Source organism: Talpa occidentalis, unplaced genomic scaffold (assembly GCF_014898055.3).
Source record: "Talpa occidentalis isolate TD23 unplaced genomic scaffold, MPIMG_talOcc4v2.1 talOcc4.4, whole genome shotgun sequence".
Classification (NCBI taxonomy): domain Eukaryota; kingdom Metazoa; phylum Chordata; class Mammalia; order Eulipotyphla; family Talpidae; genus Talpa; species Talpa occidentalis.
Genome location: NW_023604295.1, coordinates 101,991,791 through 102,009,190, shown reverse-complemented (window position 1 = coordinate 102,009,190; position 17,400 = coordinate 101,991,791). Strand labels below are relative to the sequence as shown.

The window sequence follows — 17,400 nt, the reverse complement described above, 5'->3', positions numbered from 1 at the left end:
ACGCACTTTGCTTTTTCCATGTGCCGCACGCATCAGACCCCCTCTGAGGTCATTATTGATTTTCTTTTTGCTCCATGTGCGTCGAGCTCTTGTCTTTGATGAGTTGGTTGTTTGTATGGTTGTGGTTTGCCATCTGTCTCTACACTAGTGGTGGGGGTGTCTGTGGGGTGCAGTGTTGCTGTGCAGGATTCTGCAAGCCCACCTTCAAGAGGAGAAGTCACTTTTGGGGACCTCCCCTGAGCCTGCCTGGGACTGTGCTGCTTCCACCCATCTGCAGTTACAGACAACACCATGTCAGAGGAGGACCATGGGATTTAGCATTGGATTTGAGCCTGGGAGGACGTCTGGGAGGATGGGGAAGAGAGAACCCCTCTGTATCCTAGTCTCACTGGACAGTGGCCAGGCCCCTGAGCCCATGACCATAGAAAGGGCTGAACAGGAGAGCTGGAATAATTACATGCAGCTTCACTGACAGTGGTCGCAGAGAAAATGCCTTATCTGTGAGAGGCAGCTGGGCCCTGCAGTTAATTGTTCTGTTGTTTTCCTCTTGCTATTTTTCCAGCATATCAAGGTAGGGACCTTTGCCCTTGGCTTTTTCACTGATGCTGAGGTTGGAGCTAGGTAGCAAGCTTGGGGTGGGGGTGGGTACAGAGGGGAGGAGCCTTACTGGGAGAGCAGAGGGGAGTCCAGCCAGCCATGCACTCAGACCTGTGCTCATTCAGCCAAGTGGTCTGCATAGTGGAGCACATGGCCTAAGGTTTGGGGAAAATGGGTCTTGATATCATCATCACATAATCTGCAGAGTTGTGAGTAGGTGCCCAGAGGTCTGTGGAGGGCACTGGTCAGACCATGCTTTGGGTTCAGACCATACCTGGGTATTTGGGTTTGCCCTGGGCACCATGTGCATGCATCTCTTCTAGCTCTCCAGAACCTCTGGGACCCATGCAAGGCCCTTTACAATCTGGGTCTTTTTGCTTTCCTCTTCCTGCCCAGCTGCGCCTCCTGGTACTCCTTCTTTCTCCACTCTGCATAGACACAGAGGCACACTGTATAGGTACATGCACTATGACTGTCCCCTTTTCTTTTCCCCCATATGTTCAGGGTCCCCAAATTTATCTTTTGCTGCTGTTCCTTCTGGGTCTGCCCCTGCTTGCTCTTATTGTGTTGCCAAGCTTTCTTTGACTAACCCTCAGTTAATCTTTAGAATTTGCCACAATGGCCACCTCCTCCTGGAAGTCTTCTTCTCAGTCCAGGTCATTCTAGGTGGCCCTCTGGGCTCCACCCACCACTGCCACTTTTGTCTCCCTTTGTGGAAGTTCAGTCCACACTGATGTGTGGCTGAGTGTTGACTTTGCTGGGTATCCCATATCCCTGTGAGCCCTTGAAGGAGGGCTTCAGTCTTAATTGTCAAGGTATCCCCATCATGTGGCACATCACCTGGTTGGTATCAATAGGTGTGTGTTGAACTAATGAATAAAAAGAAAGAAAAGATCAACCAAACACTTAAAAACTTGAAGTGATTTGTGACATGGGAGTTTAAACATGTCTGCAAATTTTTGATAATCTTCTCATCAAAATGTGGAGCCTAATTCCTCTGCCCTTGCATGTCGGCTGGTCTTCTGAGTCACCCTAATGGATAAACTGTGGCAGTTATGATCCTGCACCACTTTGGAGGCGAGATCATAGCAGATGCTACAGCTGCTGCCTGACTCTGTGCTCGGATACTTGTCCTCGTGACCCAGCCGCTTTGTTGGGGAAACCCAGGTGATGTGAAGAGGTCCCAGCTCACACACAGCTCACACCAGCATCCAATTCTAGATATCGAGTGAGCGAGTCTGCAGATGGAAGTGGGTTCATCTTTTGAGTCATCCCTGCTGACTCTGAGTGGGAAGAGAGGTTTTCCTCACCGAGCCCTGTTTAAATTGCAAATTATGAGACAAAATAAATGTTGCCTTTGTTTAAAAGAATTAAGTTGGGTTTTTTTGTGTTATGCAATGTTTGAGAAGTAAAATATCCCAGGAGAAGTTATAGAGGAAAAGGGCTTAGAGAAACTGGAGAGGGCTCAGGGGAAGGCTGAGGAGGCAGAGGAGGCATGGCAGCTCATTCATTTCACAGTTAAGAAATATATATATTAACCTCCTATGATGTGTCAGGAAATGCCCCAACCCTTGGGAACGTCTTAGAGGGCAGACAGTCATTAAGACTTCAATCTAAGATTCCTTATGAGACGTCCCAGCAAAGTAGGTTGTAAGAAAGTATATGTTATATTTTGTTCTTATTGTGCTCATGAAAAGAAAGTGGTTCAAGTTTATTAGAACTATTAATTTGTAACTTGTAACTTGTATTCAGTAGAATTGGAGAAAAAATGTTTCAATAAAATATATTTTATTTCATTTTTTTAAAAGATTTATTTATTTATTTATACAAGCACTGGGTACAGTCAAAAGGGCGGGAGGGTGAGAGAATTCACCAGAGCCAGAGCGGGGAGCAGAGCAGGCAGAAGGACCAAAGTACACTGCTGAGGGGAGCAGCGGGCGGCAGGAAAGGTCTGTGCGCCATGCGGGACCCTCCTCCGGTGGCCGGGGAGCAGCCAGGGATCGAACTGCGCCGCAGAGGCTGCGGGCAGCTTCGCATCCCAGCGCTCAACCGCTGCGCCACCGGGGAGGCCCAAAATATATTTTATTAAACATCAAAAAAGGAAAACAAAGTATAATACACTTTCAGGAAAGTATTGTAAACAGAGTAAACAGTGATATGATTAAGGGTGAAGGTGCAATTTGAGTAACTTAAAGCTTTAGAAGGGTAGAGAGAGCGAGGAAGGGAAGAGCCTCTCTGTGGATACTTCAAGGACAATCTTGCCCAAGAAGCTTAACTTAACTCTGGATGGGAGATAGATTTGGGCTGGATTACAAAATCCTTTTCAACTAAACTGAACCAGGGTAGAATAAACTGCTTTTACGGGATGATACACCCATCCCATGCTATCCAAGGGAGGGGTGAGCCACTCCCAGACTTGAGAGCCCAAATTCTACAAGTGGTAATGAACAGTGGAGCAGGGAGCAGAAATGACTGCTTAGAAGCCATTCGTTTCATGACTGCTCATAGAGAACACATTTATTGAGCATCTACATGAGAACATTTGTATTGGAAACTGGATACATGAAGGTAAAGGAGACACAGTCTTTCCTTCAAGGAACTCACTGATCATCAGACTGGTGGGGGAGACAGCCATGCAAACCGCAAGCTGTAATAGGGGGTTGGATGGAGTTTGATAGAGACAGTGTAATAGTTACACAGCAGCGCTAAAATCAACTAAATGAGAGGGTCATACTTCCAATGGAAATATTTGAGAAAGGCAGTGTGTGTGTGTTGTGCGTGTGTGTGTAAGAGAGCAGATAGAGTGTCGGAGACAGATAGGATGGGTAGAAGTCTATCAAAGGTGGGAGTAGACAGGAATGAGAAACAAACCCGATGGTCATTTTTTTTTTTCTCTGCCTCATGAATGTAGACACCCAGAGCTCTCCATCAAGCCATATCTTGCTTGCAGAGATACCGTGCAACTTGAGCTGGAGGAAAGCAAAGGTTATTGGCACCTGTTAAGCCTGGACACCAGTTGGGAAACCAATGTTGTCGTAGTCTCTCTTTTATCATTCCTGTTTTGTGTTTGTGTCAAGCAAGGTCCTGGCAGAAAACAGATGGCACTTCTTTCCTGATAAGAATATAAGATATATTCCTGAGCATCATGATCTAACTCAAAGTGATGAATAGGCATATAGTAGAGGTGTTTGGTTTAAGGCAAAGTGATTTTAAGACAAGGGTATCTCAACTAGAATTTGAAGGAAGCAAGATGAAAAAACAATGAGTGAGAAGCTCTACTTATTCCTTTCTGGTTTCCAGCAGATACCAGAACATCTAAGCTTAATCGGTGCATTTACATTGGATGTCCAGGGGAGAGCAAGAATGTAAGAATTGCCAGCTCATATGCAGAATGAGATGGTTCATTTCCTCCCCATTATCGATCATGGTTTAGTCTCATCTGGAATTTCCATTTTGTATCAGTAGAACATTGTTCAAAGTTTTGGGTCTACTTTTTGTGTAGGTTTTGAGAGTTGTATAACATGGCAGACCTTCAAAGTCCCCTGTAGACTCGTCCCTTCACAGCTTAGATGTCTCTCATTTGAGAGTAAGGCATCTAAAATCTGCTTAGAGTTCATCAGAGGGAGGCTCCATTTGCCCTTCTACTTCCCCGCTCTTGGCTCCAACTTTCCTCTACTCCCAGCCAAGCAGAAAAAGAACAGTTTTATTTTTTTTTTTTTAACACAGTAGCACAATGCCGCTGCTCTGCATGAAAACCCATGGTTTTCTTTTTCCAATCAGAAGAAAGTAATTTTCCTTTCACTCACCTGACTAACTTGTTCAGAACATCTCCTCCCCACCCTTTTCTGATATCTTGCTGCTAAGTATTTGCCAATTCATTTGCATCTCAATGGTTCCTTAGCAACTATCATACCCTCAGGATTAGGTACAAAGCTGCTCTCTGACACAGACAGCCAGGGCAACATCACCCTCTTTTACGGGTGCCTGAGTTACCCAACCAAGCCCTGCTCAGACACGAAGCCGGCTACTCACGTCATGTGGGCTCCGAATTACAGTGCAATTCCTGCCCACCCCAGCTGAGGATACAGACTTCTAAATGCCCCTTGCACGAAATGTGCCATAACCCATTGCTTCCTGAGCACTGTCCTCTGGTACAGGTGTTCAGAGAGAGAATCCCAGATCTCAGCATTGGAGGAGAGTCCTGTCTTCAGACAGGTGGTAAATTAAGTCCATTTTATGGATTTGGCAGCTGAGGCTGAGAGAGGCTAAATGACTGCCCTCAGGTGGGACAGGAAGCTGGAACTTGCCAAGAAGAGATGGTGCTCAGGGTGCGGCTGCCCCAGCCCATGCTCCAGTCTCACATGCTGTGGAATCCTGAAATAAAATGTCAACTATTGTTCCCTTTTAGAATAAATTTAAAGAAAGCTTCTTTTATTAACATAGATATGTCACTCTGATAGTCATCAGAGGTAGTAGGAGATTTCACTTCCTACCTAGACAGAGAGAGTAATTGCCAAATGGGTGTGCCAGATATGAATATCACCTGTTTTTTCTGTCTTGACAGTTGATAGCCTTTCTATGCTTGGCTCATAGCTGTGGGGAGCACAGGAGGAACCAAGGGGACGTCCAGTGTGTGCATGTCTGTGTCTGTGCTTGGGTGTGCGTTTATGCAGATGATGTGGATAGACAGTGGCACTGGACCATTTAGCCAATTAGACTATTCTGCCCTGAGTAGGTGGTGCAGCTTCTGTAACAACACCAGTCCTCACCATCAGGGCTCACTGGCATGGAACCGCTTGGCAAACGGAAGACGCTATTCAGAAAAGGACAATAAGAACAAAGCTCATTCTACAGTAGGGCTGACCTTTGCGACTCCCGCTTCACATTGTTATTAAATATCTGGAAAAGACTGAAAGAACAATTATAGTATTGTCATAATGTATAAGTGCACAGAGCAAGCTGTTCCCAAGGAGGCTCTGGCTCGGTTGAGCTTGATGAAGCCGGGACTCCGCCACAGTGCTGGATTTCTTCTCATCTGGAAGTTGTCTTCATTTACTTTACACCAGCAGAAAACCACCGAAGTGCTGCCACCGTGGGCTCCAGAAGGCTAAGATGACGGCAGAGAAGAGTGGAAGTCCTTGGATTCCTACTCTTCTCCCTGACAGCCTCTCTGTGGAGTCCTGGTTGTAGCCCACTTGCTGGTCTGGGCTTAGCAGGTGCTGCCCTGGTGGGCACCCCATGAGGGTTTGCTGAGTTGGTTGAAAGGAAGGAGAGTGATGGGTTTCCAGGAAGGGGGGTCCCATAAAGAAGGATCGCAGGGGCCTGGATGGCCGTTCCCCACTTCATAATTCTCCCCGCCAACTGTGCCACCCTGCTATGCCGAGTCAGGGACCCTCTGCATGGGTACACCTGCCAGGTGGGAATTCCACACTTGGGCCTGGGGGCTGGCTCTGTGGTGTCCCGACACTCTGTCATCGAGTTCTGTAGTTAGTCCTGTGCTTCTCAACCCTGTTCTCATTCTTGTTCTGCTAAGGAGCCCTTTTTGGAGACTGCTCCAAGCAGCCCTAGCCTGAGAAATGGTGCCGCAGACATGCTGTGCATCTGTTCACATACTGAGGCTTAGGGAAAGGCCACAGACCATTGTAAGATTTTTCTTTCCTTTCCTCCCCTAAGAATCAGTGTTTACTCCCGTTCAGAAGGCACGATCTGAAGGCCATCTGCCCAGCAGCGTCATAGCCAGCCTTTTGCTGTTCCGGAGCTCAGGCTCCACACCATCTATATTTTAAACCTTTTTTATTTTTGTAACATTGTTGTTCATTTTTGTACAATATTTGATATCTTCCCTCAGGTGTAGTCCCCATAAATCTCCCATCACCACAGCGCCTGTGAACCGTCACCATAGTCCCTTGCGCTCTTCCACCCCTGTTCTGTCCCCTCTCCTCCCCTTCCCTGCTGTATGTCTCAGATCTATGGCTCGCCTGCAGCTTTTGTCTTTTGGACCCCTATTTTTCCATGAAACTTTGACCCAGTTCAAGTGGCACTGATCTGCTGGGAAGGATGTCCACCTTGGCTGGTCTAGGAGGTCTCCCACTGGCCATTGGTTATCGGGTCCTAGCCAGTTTAAAGCACAAAGGTACCTAGAGCCTGGGGCATGGTGATTTGCCAGGAGAAGTACAGGTATTTCCATGACTATGACTATGGCAGCCTGTGCTTACTCGATGTCAGCCCTGAGTTCACTGGATTTGAATATAGTTCCTTGAATCTGGAACCATTTCTTGAATAAGTTTTCTTGAGGCATAATTTATATACACTAAAATCCACCAGCTTTAAGTGTACAATTCCATGAGGTTTTTTTTTTTTTCCTGCTGCCATACACACATGATGGAGAATATTTTTATCACCCTCGTTTTCCTTCAGTGTCATTCCTGTCCCTCTACTCCTGCTGGCTACACCTCTGGTGACTGCTGATCTGAATTTGGCTCTACAGTTTTGCCATTTCTAAAAGTTCATCTAAATGGAATAATAGAACAGGTAGTCCTTTGTTTGGCTTCTTTCACTGAGCACAATGCATGCGAGACTCATCCAACTCAACCATGTTGTTGCCTTTCTCAGTGGGTGCCTCCTTTGTATTGCTGAGTAGTATTCCATTGCCTAGCTATGTCACAGTTGGTTTAGCCATTCAACTGTTGGTAGATATTTTCTAGTTTCTAGTTTTTGGCTTGCTTGAACAAAAAAAGCTACTGCGAATATCTGCGTATGTGTCTTTGTGTGGATACAAAATGAAAAGTAGGTTTTCATTTCTCTTAGATAAGTACCTAAGAGTGTAGTTGCTGGAGAATTTGGAAAGTATACATTTGACTTTATGAGAGACTGCCAGTTTGTTTTCCAAAGCAGCGGTACCACCTGGCTGTCTTGCTTGCTGGCTCTGCATCCGAGTCCCCGTTGCGCCACATCCTCACCAGCAGTTGTCAGTCTTTTAAATTTGAACCTTCTGATGATATATAATGGCATCTTGTGGTTTCTATTTGCATTTCTCTAATAACTAATGATGTGCTTTTCATGTGCTTCTTAGTCATTTGTATATATTGTTTGATGAAATGGGTGTTTGGATTTTTTGTCTATTTTTTGTTATTGTTGAGGGTCTTTTCTGAATCTGTTTTTGACATGGATGTTGTTTGGAGGTAGCAGAAGTCCCAGGGTCACTACTGCCTGACTGTTTAGATTACTATGTTATGTTGAGAAGACCATACATTGGTACTTGCTGCATTTTATTGCTGGAGCAGGGGTAGGGATAGGTCATAATCTTCTTGAAAATGTTTGTTGTCACTTATCCGGGAAGTAATGCATCCCCAAACAGGGGCAGGGCATTTGCTATGGGACTGTGAGAGCCTGTGCAGGAAACCATAATTCAAGTAATTAGAGATTGTGTTACCCTGTGTTTAGTTTCCATGTGCCCTGAACCCCTGCCCACCATTGCAGGGGGACCTGGGTCACCATGGTGGTGGCAGTAGCAATCCCCAAGTGTAGTGCTTCCTCAGGGTGCACTTATTACAGGTATCTCTGGATTTCTTGATTTTCTTTTTACGGAGAAATTTACAGTTCCCCTTTGCAAAATGACTTATGAAGGGTAGTTGGAAAATGCACAGGGAAACCTGTATTTCCAGGGCTGGCCCCACTCACGAAGGTGTTGGGTGCCTCCAGTTGCTCATCATCTTTCTAGGGGCAGCTTTGACTCCTAAGTGGCTTCCCAGCTCTCTTGTTTGTGCTACATTCAAGGCTTGGAAGACAACTTTGGCTCATATCTGAGCTTTAGATGACAGACTCAGCATTCCATAGGCATTTCAGCATGAGGGAGGATGTGGGTGCTTCAGCCATGTTTGCTGTTATTTGCATGATGATGATCAGTGATCACTATAATCATGGGGGAGGTGACACATGACAAGTTTGCGGAGGCCTGCCATGGTGCCATCAAGAATTGGTGTGCTCCACTGGGTCCCATGTCATTCCTCACAAGCACCTCTTATATTCCTGAGCAAAGATTCTACATCACTTTTTGCTATGGATTCTGCTCCCAGAATCCAGCCAGAGCCTGCATGGCATAGGCACTTGATGATGGAGGCATGGATGGATGGGTTGATGGATGGGCTGGCTGTCCAAGGTCCTGGCATAAAGCCAGGGACTCAGTAAATAAAAACAGTGGCAATTTAGGAAGTGTAGAAGATCTGACTGTAGAGGCAAAACTGGGCGACGTGTGCTGGGCGGGAGAAATCTAAGATGGTTCAGATAAGGACTACCGAAGGATCTGCTTAAAGGGAATCTGAGGAATAAACTTAGCCCTGAACACGTGCAAATGGTGAATGGTGGGGGTGCATAGCAAAGGAGAAATCGTGGAAGTAGAGTAATGGTGCTGAGGGATTAATAATTCCGTACAGTCAAGTGAGTGCTCAGTGGTCAGTACTGTAGTAGTGCAGCCAGATGGTCAGTACGGTAGTAGGTCAGAGGATAAAGAGATTGCAGTGGCTAGGTAACCAGGTTGACTTCCTGGAGGAGGAAGTACACCTCTTGAAGGAGAGAGAGATTTCCTACTGGTAGAGGAGGCAGAGCATGGGCATAAGATTCCCTTCCAGATATACTTTACCTGTCTTAGGCCAAAATTATCTGGGATGGATATCCTGCAGAAAAATATGATTCAGGGCCTCCCTGGTGGTGCAGCGGGTTAAGCACCATGCTATGAAGCTGTTTGCAGCTTCTGCAGTGTGGGTTTGATTCCCGGCCGGCCAGGGAGCTATCCACATGGCGCAGCAGACCTCTCCTGTCTCACCTGCTGCTCCCCTCAGCAGTGTCTTTGGTCCGTCCGCCTGTTCTGCTCCCCACTCTGTCACTGGTGAATTCTTTCACCCTCCCGTGCCTCTGACCTGTACCCCAGTTCTTGTATAAATAAACAAAATCTTAAAAAAAGAAAAATCTGATTCTGTGATATGTGTTCCTCTGTCTTGGATTTGCTGGCTCCAGAAAGCCCTAGAGGTATTCCTGCTCAGCATCATTGTCCTGTGCTGAGTAGCAGAGAGACATTGCCAGGTAGGGCTCACCTAGAGGAAAGCAAGTGGCTTCCTGCAGTGGTGTAGAACAGCATTTGACCTCACCACACAGTGTGTGGTCAGTGAACTAGCACATGGGCCTTACCCGGGAGCTTATTGGAAATGCAGACTCTCAGACATTACCTTACAGGGACTCAGTTGGATCTGCCTTGGTCAAAAGTCTGTGGCTCTAGACTATATCAGGGAACTGGCTTCTTCACACAATTTAGCAAACTTTTTTTATTGAGCTTTTTATTTTTATTTTTTCAAAAAGGAACCATTCCAGATTAAAGAAGACTAAAGAGACAGGAACAGTAAATATAACACACCACCTGTTACTACTTTCTGTATGGAAGACATTTGTCTTCAGTGATGGTATTTGACAAATGACACCTGATGATGAGCTCCCATAACTAAGGGGGAGGGTTTTAGTGGATAGAAGTATTATTGCAATGTTTAGTGTTCTGATCTGTTGTCCATACGGTCAAGCAAGAGAATGTCCTTGACTCTTCTGATAGTGGGATGGAGGGAAATTAGCAAACAAACAAATGGACAGATGTGTATGTATACTCTAATACATGCATATGTAATGCAAAATGTACAGGTGATATACTGCATATTATTTTATGCCATGAAATATGAAAATGAAAAAGCAAATGTGGCAAAATATTAAAAATTGATGAAGGGCAAAGGGTAGAAGAATGTTCCCTGTTCCATTTGTGCAGCTTTGCAGTGTGATTGCTACTGCTTTAAAAAGAGCAAGTTCTTAAAAAGTATGTCTTGTTTAAAAGTTTGATGGATGTTCCGAGTTACCTTCCAAAAACACTGAGCCAATTTATATTCTTACAACATTTGAGAGGTTTGGTGCAGCTGTTTGATGTAGCTATTTTTATTCAGCTATTTTGATGCCAGGGACTTTTTGATGGGGTCATATATCAGTTTTGACCTGGGGACATTTTGTTTTTTCCAAATTTATTATGAATATTTCTAAAAGTGTGAAAAAGTCATATTACAGTGAATATCTATAGTTGACCACCCAGATTCACTGACTGTTAATATTTTACTATATATATTTATCAGTACACATTTTAGAGGGGGGGCTTGGGAATTGAGACTCAGCAAGATTAAAGAACTGCCAAAGATAAGAGAGGGGGCCAGACACCTGCTTCTTTGCATCTGGTCCTTCTCCTCTGCCTCCCAGATTTTCCCAAATTGCTTCCTGAACAGATAGGATTGATATATATTTTTTTCCCTGAAGCAGTTTACTAGAGTGCTGGAGTCAGAGAGACCTCAATTTAAATTACATCTCTGACCTTGGGCAAACTACTTAACCTCTACATGCCTCAATTTATTCATCTGATTAGTGGGGATGGTGCTTACCTGTTAGGATCATTGTGAAAGATAAATGAGAAAGCCTACTTAAGTTCGAGGTAGTCATTATTATTCTCATTTCTTCTTTATCTCTCTTTCCATTAAAAACAGATCTTGAGGTCACATCCCCCAGGAGGACTGATCCCTAAGACTTTCCCCTTCCTCGCCAGTGTCTTTTCTGGTCCCTATGTTGCTGGGGTGCTGTTCTGTCTTGTCTACTCCGATGGACTTGAAAGGCCACTGCTCCAAGAGTCTCTGAAAAGTTGATACTTAGCACATGTGCTGGGTTGTTCAGTTGCCTGACGTCACACATCATGACCAGGAATGCCTGTCCTCAGACAGCAGAGCCTCCAGGATCAGCAACCCCCAGGTATCAGGTCCGGTCAATTTCCCAGCATCCCCACATAGCAAGAAAGGAGTCTGTGACCCAGTGCTCCCTTCCTACCCACTGCTTGTGCAATGCTTTGTTCCAGAACTGAACTGTGCTCTGGAAATGCACACTGAGCTTCTTATGATGATGGGTGCTATTGATTCCCGTAGATGTGGTTCATTCCTTGGTCCGGGTCAGGCTGAGTGGGCATCCCCATAGGAGGGTATTGAGTCTCACATCTTACACCACAGCCCAGAGTGAGAAGGTGCAGTGACAGACAGATGGTCTCTCTCCTACTCCTAGCCAGAGTCATGGACACTCTCAAGATCCCGTCTGGCTCCCACCCAATTTCTCCTCAAGCAGCGCTCCTGCTCTGAGTCCTGGGGACTTGACTCCCTTGACTCCCTAAACGTCATCTGGGGAGAAAGTGCATGGATGTGAAGGCAAAGCCTGGTTCAGGACATGCTCCCTGGGTGATCAGCTCACACCCTGGGGTGATTACAAGGCCCCCACCTGTAGCTTTCCCTTTCTCTGCTCCATCTTCCTTTGACCTGTCACTCCACGGGAAGGAAGCCTTGGCTAGCTCACAAAAATGAGACTGGATGTCCCTGGCTCCCAGTTGAAGAGCCTGAGAGGCAGGCAGCTGGTGGAGTTGGGGAACTCCTTGGCTTGCAATGTGTGATCTGACCACAGTGTGTCCATGCTTCTGGGGATGGAAACATGGCCCCCTGAGAGCCTCTTTTCCCATAGGACTTTGTTTTAGGGTGAGCAGGTGATCTCATCAGAAGCTGAGGAGCAGAAAGGAACAGGTGGTGCTGGAAACCAGATGGGTGTGGGGGGTGAGGGCAATTTAATCTTGAGATGATGGGATGCTTCATGGCCAGCTGTCAAGTAGAGCTTTATAAGGATAGAAGCAGGACTAAACATGGGGCACCAAATAGGACAATGCTTGGGTAGGTGAGATGTCTGCTGTGTGCCATGGTGTTCTCCTAACTGAATAATGAGAAGGGGAAGTTTGGAGGGTACCACACATCTCTGTCTTCTCATTTCCATAATAAATTGGGGTCCTCTGTTTGGTGTGTGTCTCCCTGTCTGCCTGGGCTTTGAGGCCTGAGAGCCTCCCATTTGTGCAGGGGTGTCTGGCACAGGCCAGCAGGCAGGTTGCCCACTGCTGATGCCACTCCATGTCTCATTACAGGGGTGCTCTTTGTGCAGTTTCCGAGACCAGGTACCACCTTTAGGTGTGGGCTTTGCCTCTTTGTCAAATGGGATGAATAATACCCCCTCACAGGTGCTCAGTAGTGAGATAATACAGGTCCTGTGCCTGGGCCAGTGCTGGGTATTTAGCGGGCATTCAGTGTAGGCATCCTCTCTTCTTCCCAGTGTCTCCTCCTTCCCTTCTCCGTGGGACTTCTGCTTAGAGGAGCTGAGTCTCCACTCTGCACCCCCTCCCTGCCTCCCACAGCTGCTCAGACCCTGCCCTCACAGCTTCTTCTCATGGAAGGGCTACAAGTGCCCCCCTCCTGCTGGCCTGCTTCCCTGTGACGGCTGCCCAGGAGCACCACTGCCCCCTTCTCTTGCCGGGCCTTGCCTCTTCCACCTTCTGCTCTGCTCTTTGCTGGGTTGGGCCCAGTTCAGAGGACAGATGGACACTTGTGGTGCCAAGTTCTGATTTGGCCAGTGTCAGCTAATCCCTGTCACAACTAACTCCGAATCTGTTATCCAGCCTGGTCAAAGTTTATTTCTTCCTCACATCACAGACTAGCGAGGTCAGTGGTGGCCTCTGTTCCACCCTGTCATTCAGGGACATGCTGATGGGGGAGAGGGTGCAAGGCCCTCCTGTGCCTCAGTGGAGGGGATACAGCACACCTTCTCACACATAGTCCCACCAATATGTGCCGAGAAATGGAGCAAGCCCCGGTCTGTGTGGAGGGTGCTGGTTTCCAGAGCAGGTGGCAGGATCTTGCTGTAACACCACCCCTGCTCTCCGGGCAGGGCGGAGGTGGGGGACTGGGTGGTGGGGGGCCAAGGTGGAGGCAGTTAGATGTCTGCCGACCCTACCCGGGGGAGGGCCATCCACCAGGAGGCCTCAGGACCTCCCTCTCGCCTTCCCTCCCTTCCTTCCTTCTCTCCAGCATTAACAGAGCGCCCCGCGTGGACCAGAAACTGGCCACCTTCATGAAGTAGAGGAAAAGAGACTTAGGGTAACTTTTCAGACACGGAGCCTGGGAGCTCTGAGCATAGGCAAAAAGTTCCCCAGATGACTCCATACAGAGGCAGTCACCAGGGTGGCCAGGGCTGGAGCGCCTCTTCAGCAGCAGGTTGTCGGTGGTGGTTTTTATTTCCATGTGTTTGTCCAGCTGCCCGCAGTGCCTTCTCTATCCTGGGCACACCCCATGCCTCCTCTGCTCCGTCTCTTGCGCCTGCTGTGCCTGCTGCTGGGTGAAAGGAACAAAAATCAGACAAACTTTAAAAGGGAGGGAGCATTTTAAAAATTGAGGGAAGGTATTAGAAGTAACAACACAGAGAAATACAAAAGATAATAAAATAGTAAAACAGGAAGTTTAGTGAAAGTGAAAAAGGTTAGAGTACAGGTCAAAGACAGTGAGGAAAATACCTGTGAAAAAAGGGTAAACCCAAGTGGACAAGGTGAAATATGGATTCCAGAAAAATAAACTGCGCTGAGGCTGGATTGTATAGCAGGAAGACAAGATTTAGAAGAAAACAAACATTCCCAGCCCATAAGAAATGAGGGGAGCAGCCGGCTTTGTGATTGTTCCAGGCCCAGCCTGTCACTCTTTTTCTGGGAATTCTTGGGTGTGAAAGTTCTGATGTAAACAGAAATGCACTTATCTTTCGGAGAAAGAGGTAGGAGAGGGGATTGTGCCAGTTGCGGGGGTCTGTTTCAGCTTGTGCTATTTGTCATGCCCCCTCTGAGTCTCCATTTTCTTCCTGTGTTTGGTACCATTTGGGGGCAAGGAGGTTGGAAGGTCAGACTTGGGGGTTGCACACAAAGGGCAGAGTGACTCATCCTAGACAGTGTGAGCAGGAGAACATGAGTTCAGTGGGAGTAGAAGGTAGTGTTTCCCGGGGAAGGTGGGGGCTAGAGGTCTTGCCTAAAGCCTCCTGCTGTCTGGGAATGAGTGCAAGGAGCCCCTTGGCTGGCAGAGACACCTCCTTTCCCTCCAGCTGCCCTTCTGGGTCCCCCACCTTTAAGCCCTACAACTTCTGGGTCCCTAAGGGCCATGTCGCCACAGTCCAGGCTTCAAGCCTGGACCCCGTATAACTGTGCTGTCCAGACATGGGCAGACTGCACGCACACACTGTAACCTAAACTTCCTCGGCCCTGGCATCTCTTGGCCCCCAGATTAGCTTCTTTTTCCTCAGATGTTATGGGCTGATGGTGTGTGCAGGGGAGGGCTCTAGCTGACATGTATGCATTCCCATTGCAAAAGGATTTGTTCCTTAAAACCAGGACCTTGCCCCGACACTTCAGGATTCTTATTGAATGTGGTGTTTGAAGTTGTCGAATATTATTCAGAACCACTTGTGGGCACGGCTGCTTCAGAGTCTCCTAGCCTTGCTCTAATGAGCCATCCTGCACCAAAGCACGTTTCTTTTCTATTTTGTCTCATTTTGCAAAGATGACAGATCTAAGTTACATCGGGGACTCTTATGTTTTTAAATAGCATACCTTTGCTGTTAGATTTTTTTCCCCCAAAAACCTTGGAAGAGATTTGTGTCCTTCTCAGTGCTGTGGGGGTTCTGGGAATTGGAGTTGCAGATTGCAGTTTGCCGTAAAGGATCCCAGACAGTCCACCCGGGTTTCAAACTCCCCTGGTTCTCAGCAGGACCTGCACACTTGCCTCAGACCCATCCAAGAGGGAAACTAAGGCTCTTTTGATGAGGTGAATGGGGCCATCCCTCACCCCACCCCCCCAGAGCCACTGCACCCTCCAAGCACCCAGAAACTAGATTGAAAGTTTTCACTAGATTTCTCCTGTGCCTGTGGCCTTTCAGACAATTGCTTTTGCTTAAAAGTCATTAAGTCTCTCAGGAGAAGGTATGAACTGGTATAAATGACTCACCTGCCTTCTTAATGGAGGAAGTAAATTCAGAGAGAAGTTTCCGGAAAACAGCTTACAGGCCAGGCTCTCCCAGAAGGTAGTTTCTTCTGTGAGCAGTGGGTTTGATGAATGGAGCAGGGCAGAGCTTACAGGGGAGAAGGGATGGGAGGTGGAGGGATTATTCTGGACTTGAGAATTGGAAGGACAGAGTCCTCAGAGAAGATGGAGACAGTCCCGCAGCAGTCTTCTGGGTGGGGCTTTGACTCATGGCAGGAATAAGTCCCTGTGCAGTCCTCTGACAGAAACTGCCCTTTGCCTCAGAGTGCTGGGGTCTTCTTAGATGGGGCCACCCAAACTGAAGGTGAGTTCCCTGGGGTGGTGGGAAGAGGATTTGTGTCACTCAAGTCCTTTAAGCCCAAACTCTGGGGGCTCAAGAGTGGCAGGCCTATCTGCTGAGGTCTCACGGGCTCCGTACCTGGTAATTCTTGCTCCTTCAATTTTTCATATAGGGAAACTAAGGCCTAACTGGGCCAAGGGAATACCAGGGCCTCTTCTGGGCCCCAGGCAGGGATCTTCTACTATTCCTGTGAGGCAATCAGTTATACGGAATCCACTGAACACTCAGGAAATAGGTAAGTTTCCCGTGAACATCGTACACGTGAAGATTCATGCTGATGCTCTCCCAGGAAATTGTAAATACAAAGATATATTATTGCCTGAAGTCAGAAGTCAGCGATAGCATCAGTTGCCACAAGAAGAGGCTGTGGCATCACAGACAGATGCCCACAATAGCAGAAAGGCAAGCAAGAAGGGAGATGGGGGCCACGTGGAGAGGATGTAAGACATGATCCATTAGCATAGATGCTGAAGGCCTTCCATCCCGCCCCCCAGCATCTGCTGCTGCTTTTTAAAAAGGGAGGCATACTGACATTTGGAACAAATACATGGACTTTATGAACCTTGAATGCTTCAGCTTGCAAACTCATAAAATAATCTCAAATAAATACAATTTCCCTAAATATTTTTTTAAATATTTGCAAAAAGGGTAATAGTGCTCCTTTCCTCCCTCCTTTCGTTTCTCCTCCTCTTCCTCCTCCTCCTCCTCCTCTTCCATATCCCATGCAGTTGATTACTTGCTTGTGTGCCCAGCATGGTGAGGCCATCAATTCCTGTTGACATGGCAAAGCCAGTGTGGGGGAATGCAGTACTAGGAAGCAAGGGGCTTTCAGAAGGTGGGCAACCTGCTGGGATAAGGTGCTTGTCAATGCCCAATGGGCTTGCAGGGTTTTGTCTGGGTTCCCAGGGTGTGACACTCAGCAGCAAGGGGTGCTCCTGCCAATTGGAATCCTCATCATGGGGCTCCAATTATATTGTTCAAAGGTGGATGCAACAATATCTCCCATTCCTCATGCTCTTTGGCAGTGGGACTGTGCCCATGTGAGGTCTACTTCCCCTCTTCTTGAATTTGAACTGGTCTGGGTGACTTGTTCCACCAGTAAAACGTGACAGAGATGATGTTCTGCCTTCTAAAGTGAGGTCATAAGTAGCCTTCCAACACCCTCCAGGTCAGTGGGAGTGCTCACTCTCAGTGAGACACTCCCTGTAGGAACCCACTTGCCATGTTGTAAGATGCCCAAGTCACATGGCGTGGCCAGATTTGGGGCTCCCTGGTGAGCTCCAGGTGTCAGCCAGCACCAGCTGCCCCCACGTGAGCAGGCCATTGGGCAGCAAGCTGAGTAGAAGTTTCTCAGCAGGGCTGTTCCCACCAACATCAGACTGCAACCTCCAGGCCACCCAGGTGAGAACTACCTTGCAAAGTCCATCAACTTACAGAGTTGTGAGACAGAAAACATTTTTGTCTAAGTCACTAAATTTTGCGGTTGACTTTTAAACAATAGGTAACAGGACAATAGGCAAT

The 17,400-nt window shown here is 47.3% G+C and overlaps 1 protein-coding gene across 4 annotated transcripts in view; it reads left to right on the top strand.

Annotated features, from left to right (window-relative positions):
• The window catches only part of EPHB1 (EPH receptor B1), a 424,222-nt gene that overhangs the window by 8,219 nt on the left and 398,603 nt on the right, over positions 1–17,400 (top strand). The window contains exon 1 of one of the 4 annotated variants that reach the window (XM_054700815.1): positions 17,252–17,280. The exons of the other annotated variants lie outside the window; for them this stretch is intronic. The gene's annotated coding sequence lies outside the window, so the exon portion shown is untranslated. Of the gene's footprint in view, positions 1–17,251; positions 17,281–17,400 lie in introns of those variants that run through there. 4 annotated transcript variants of the gene reach the window in all.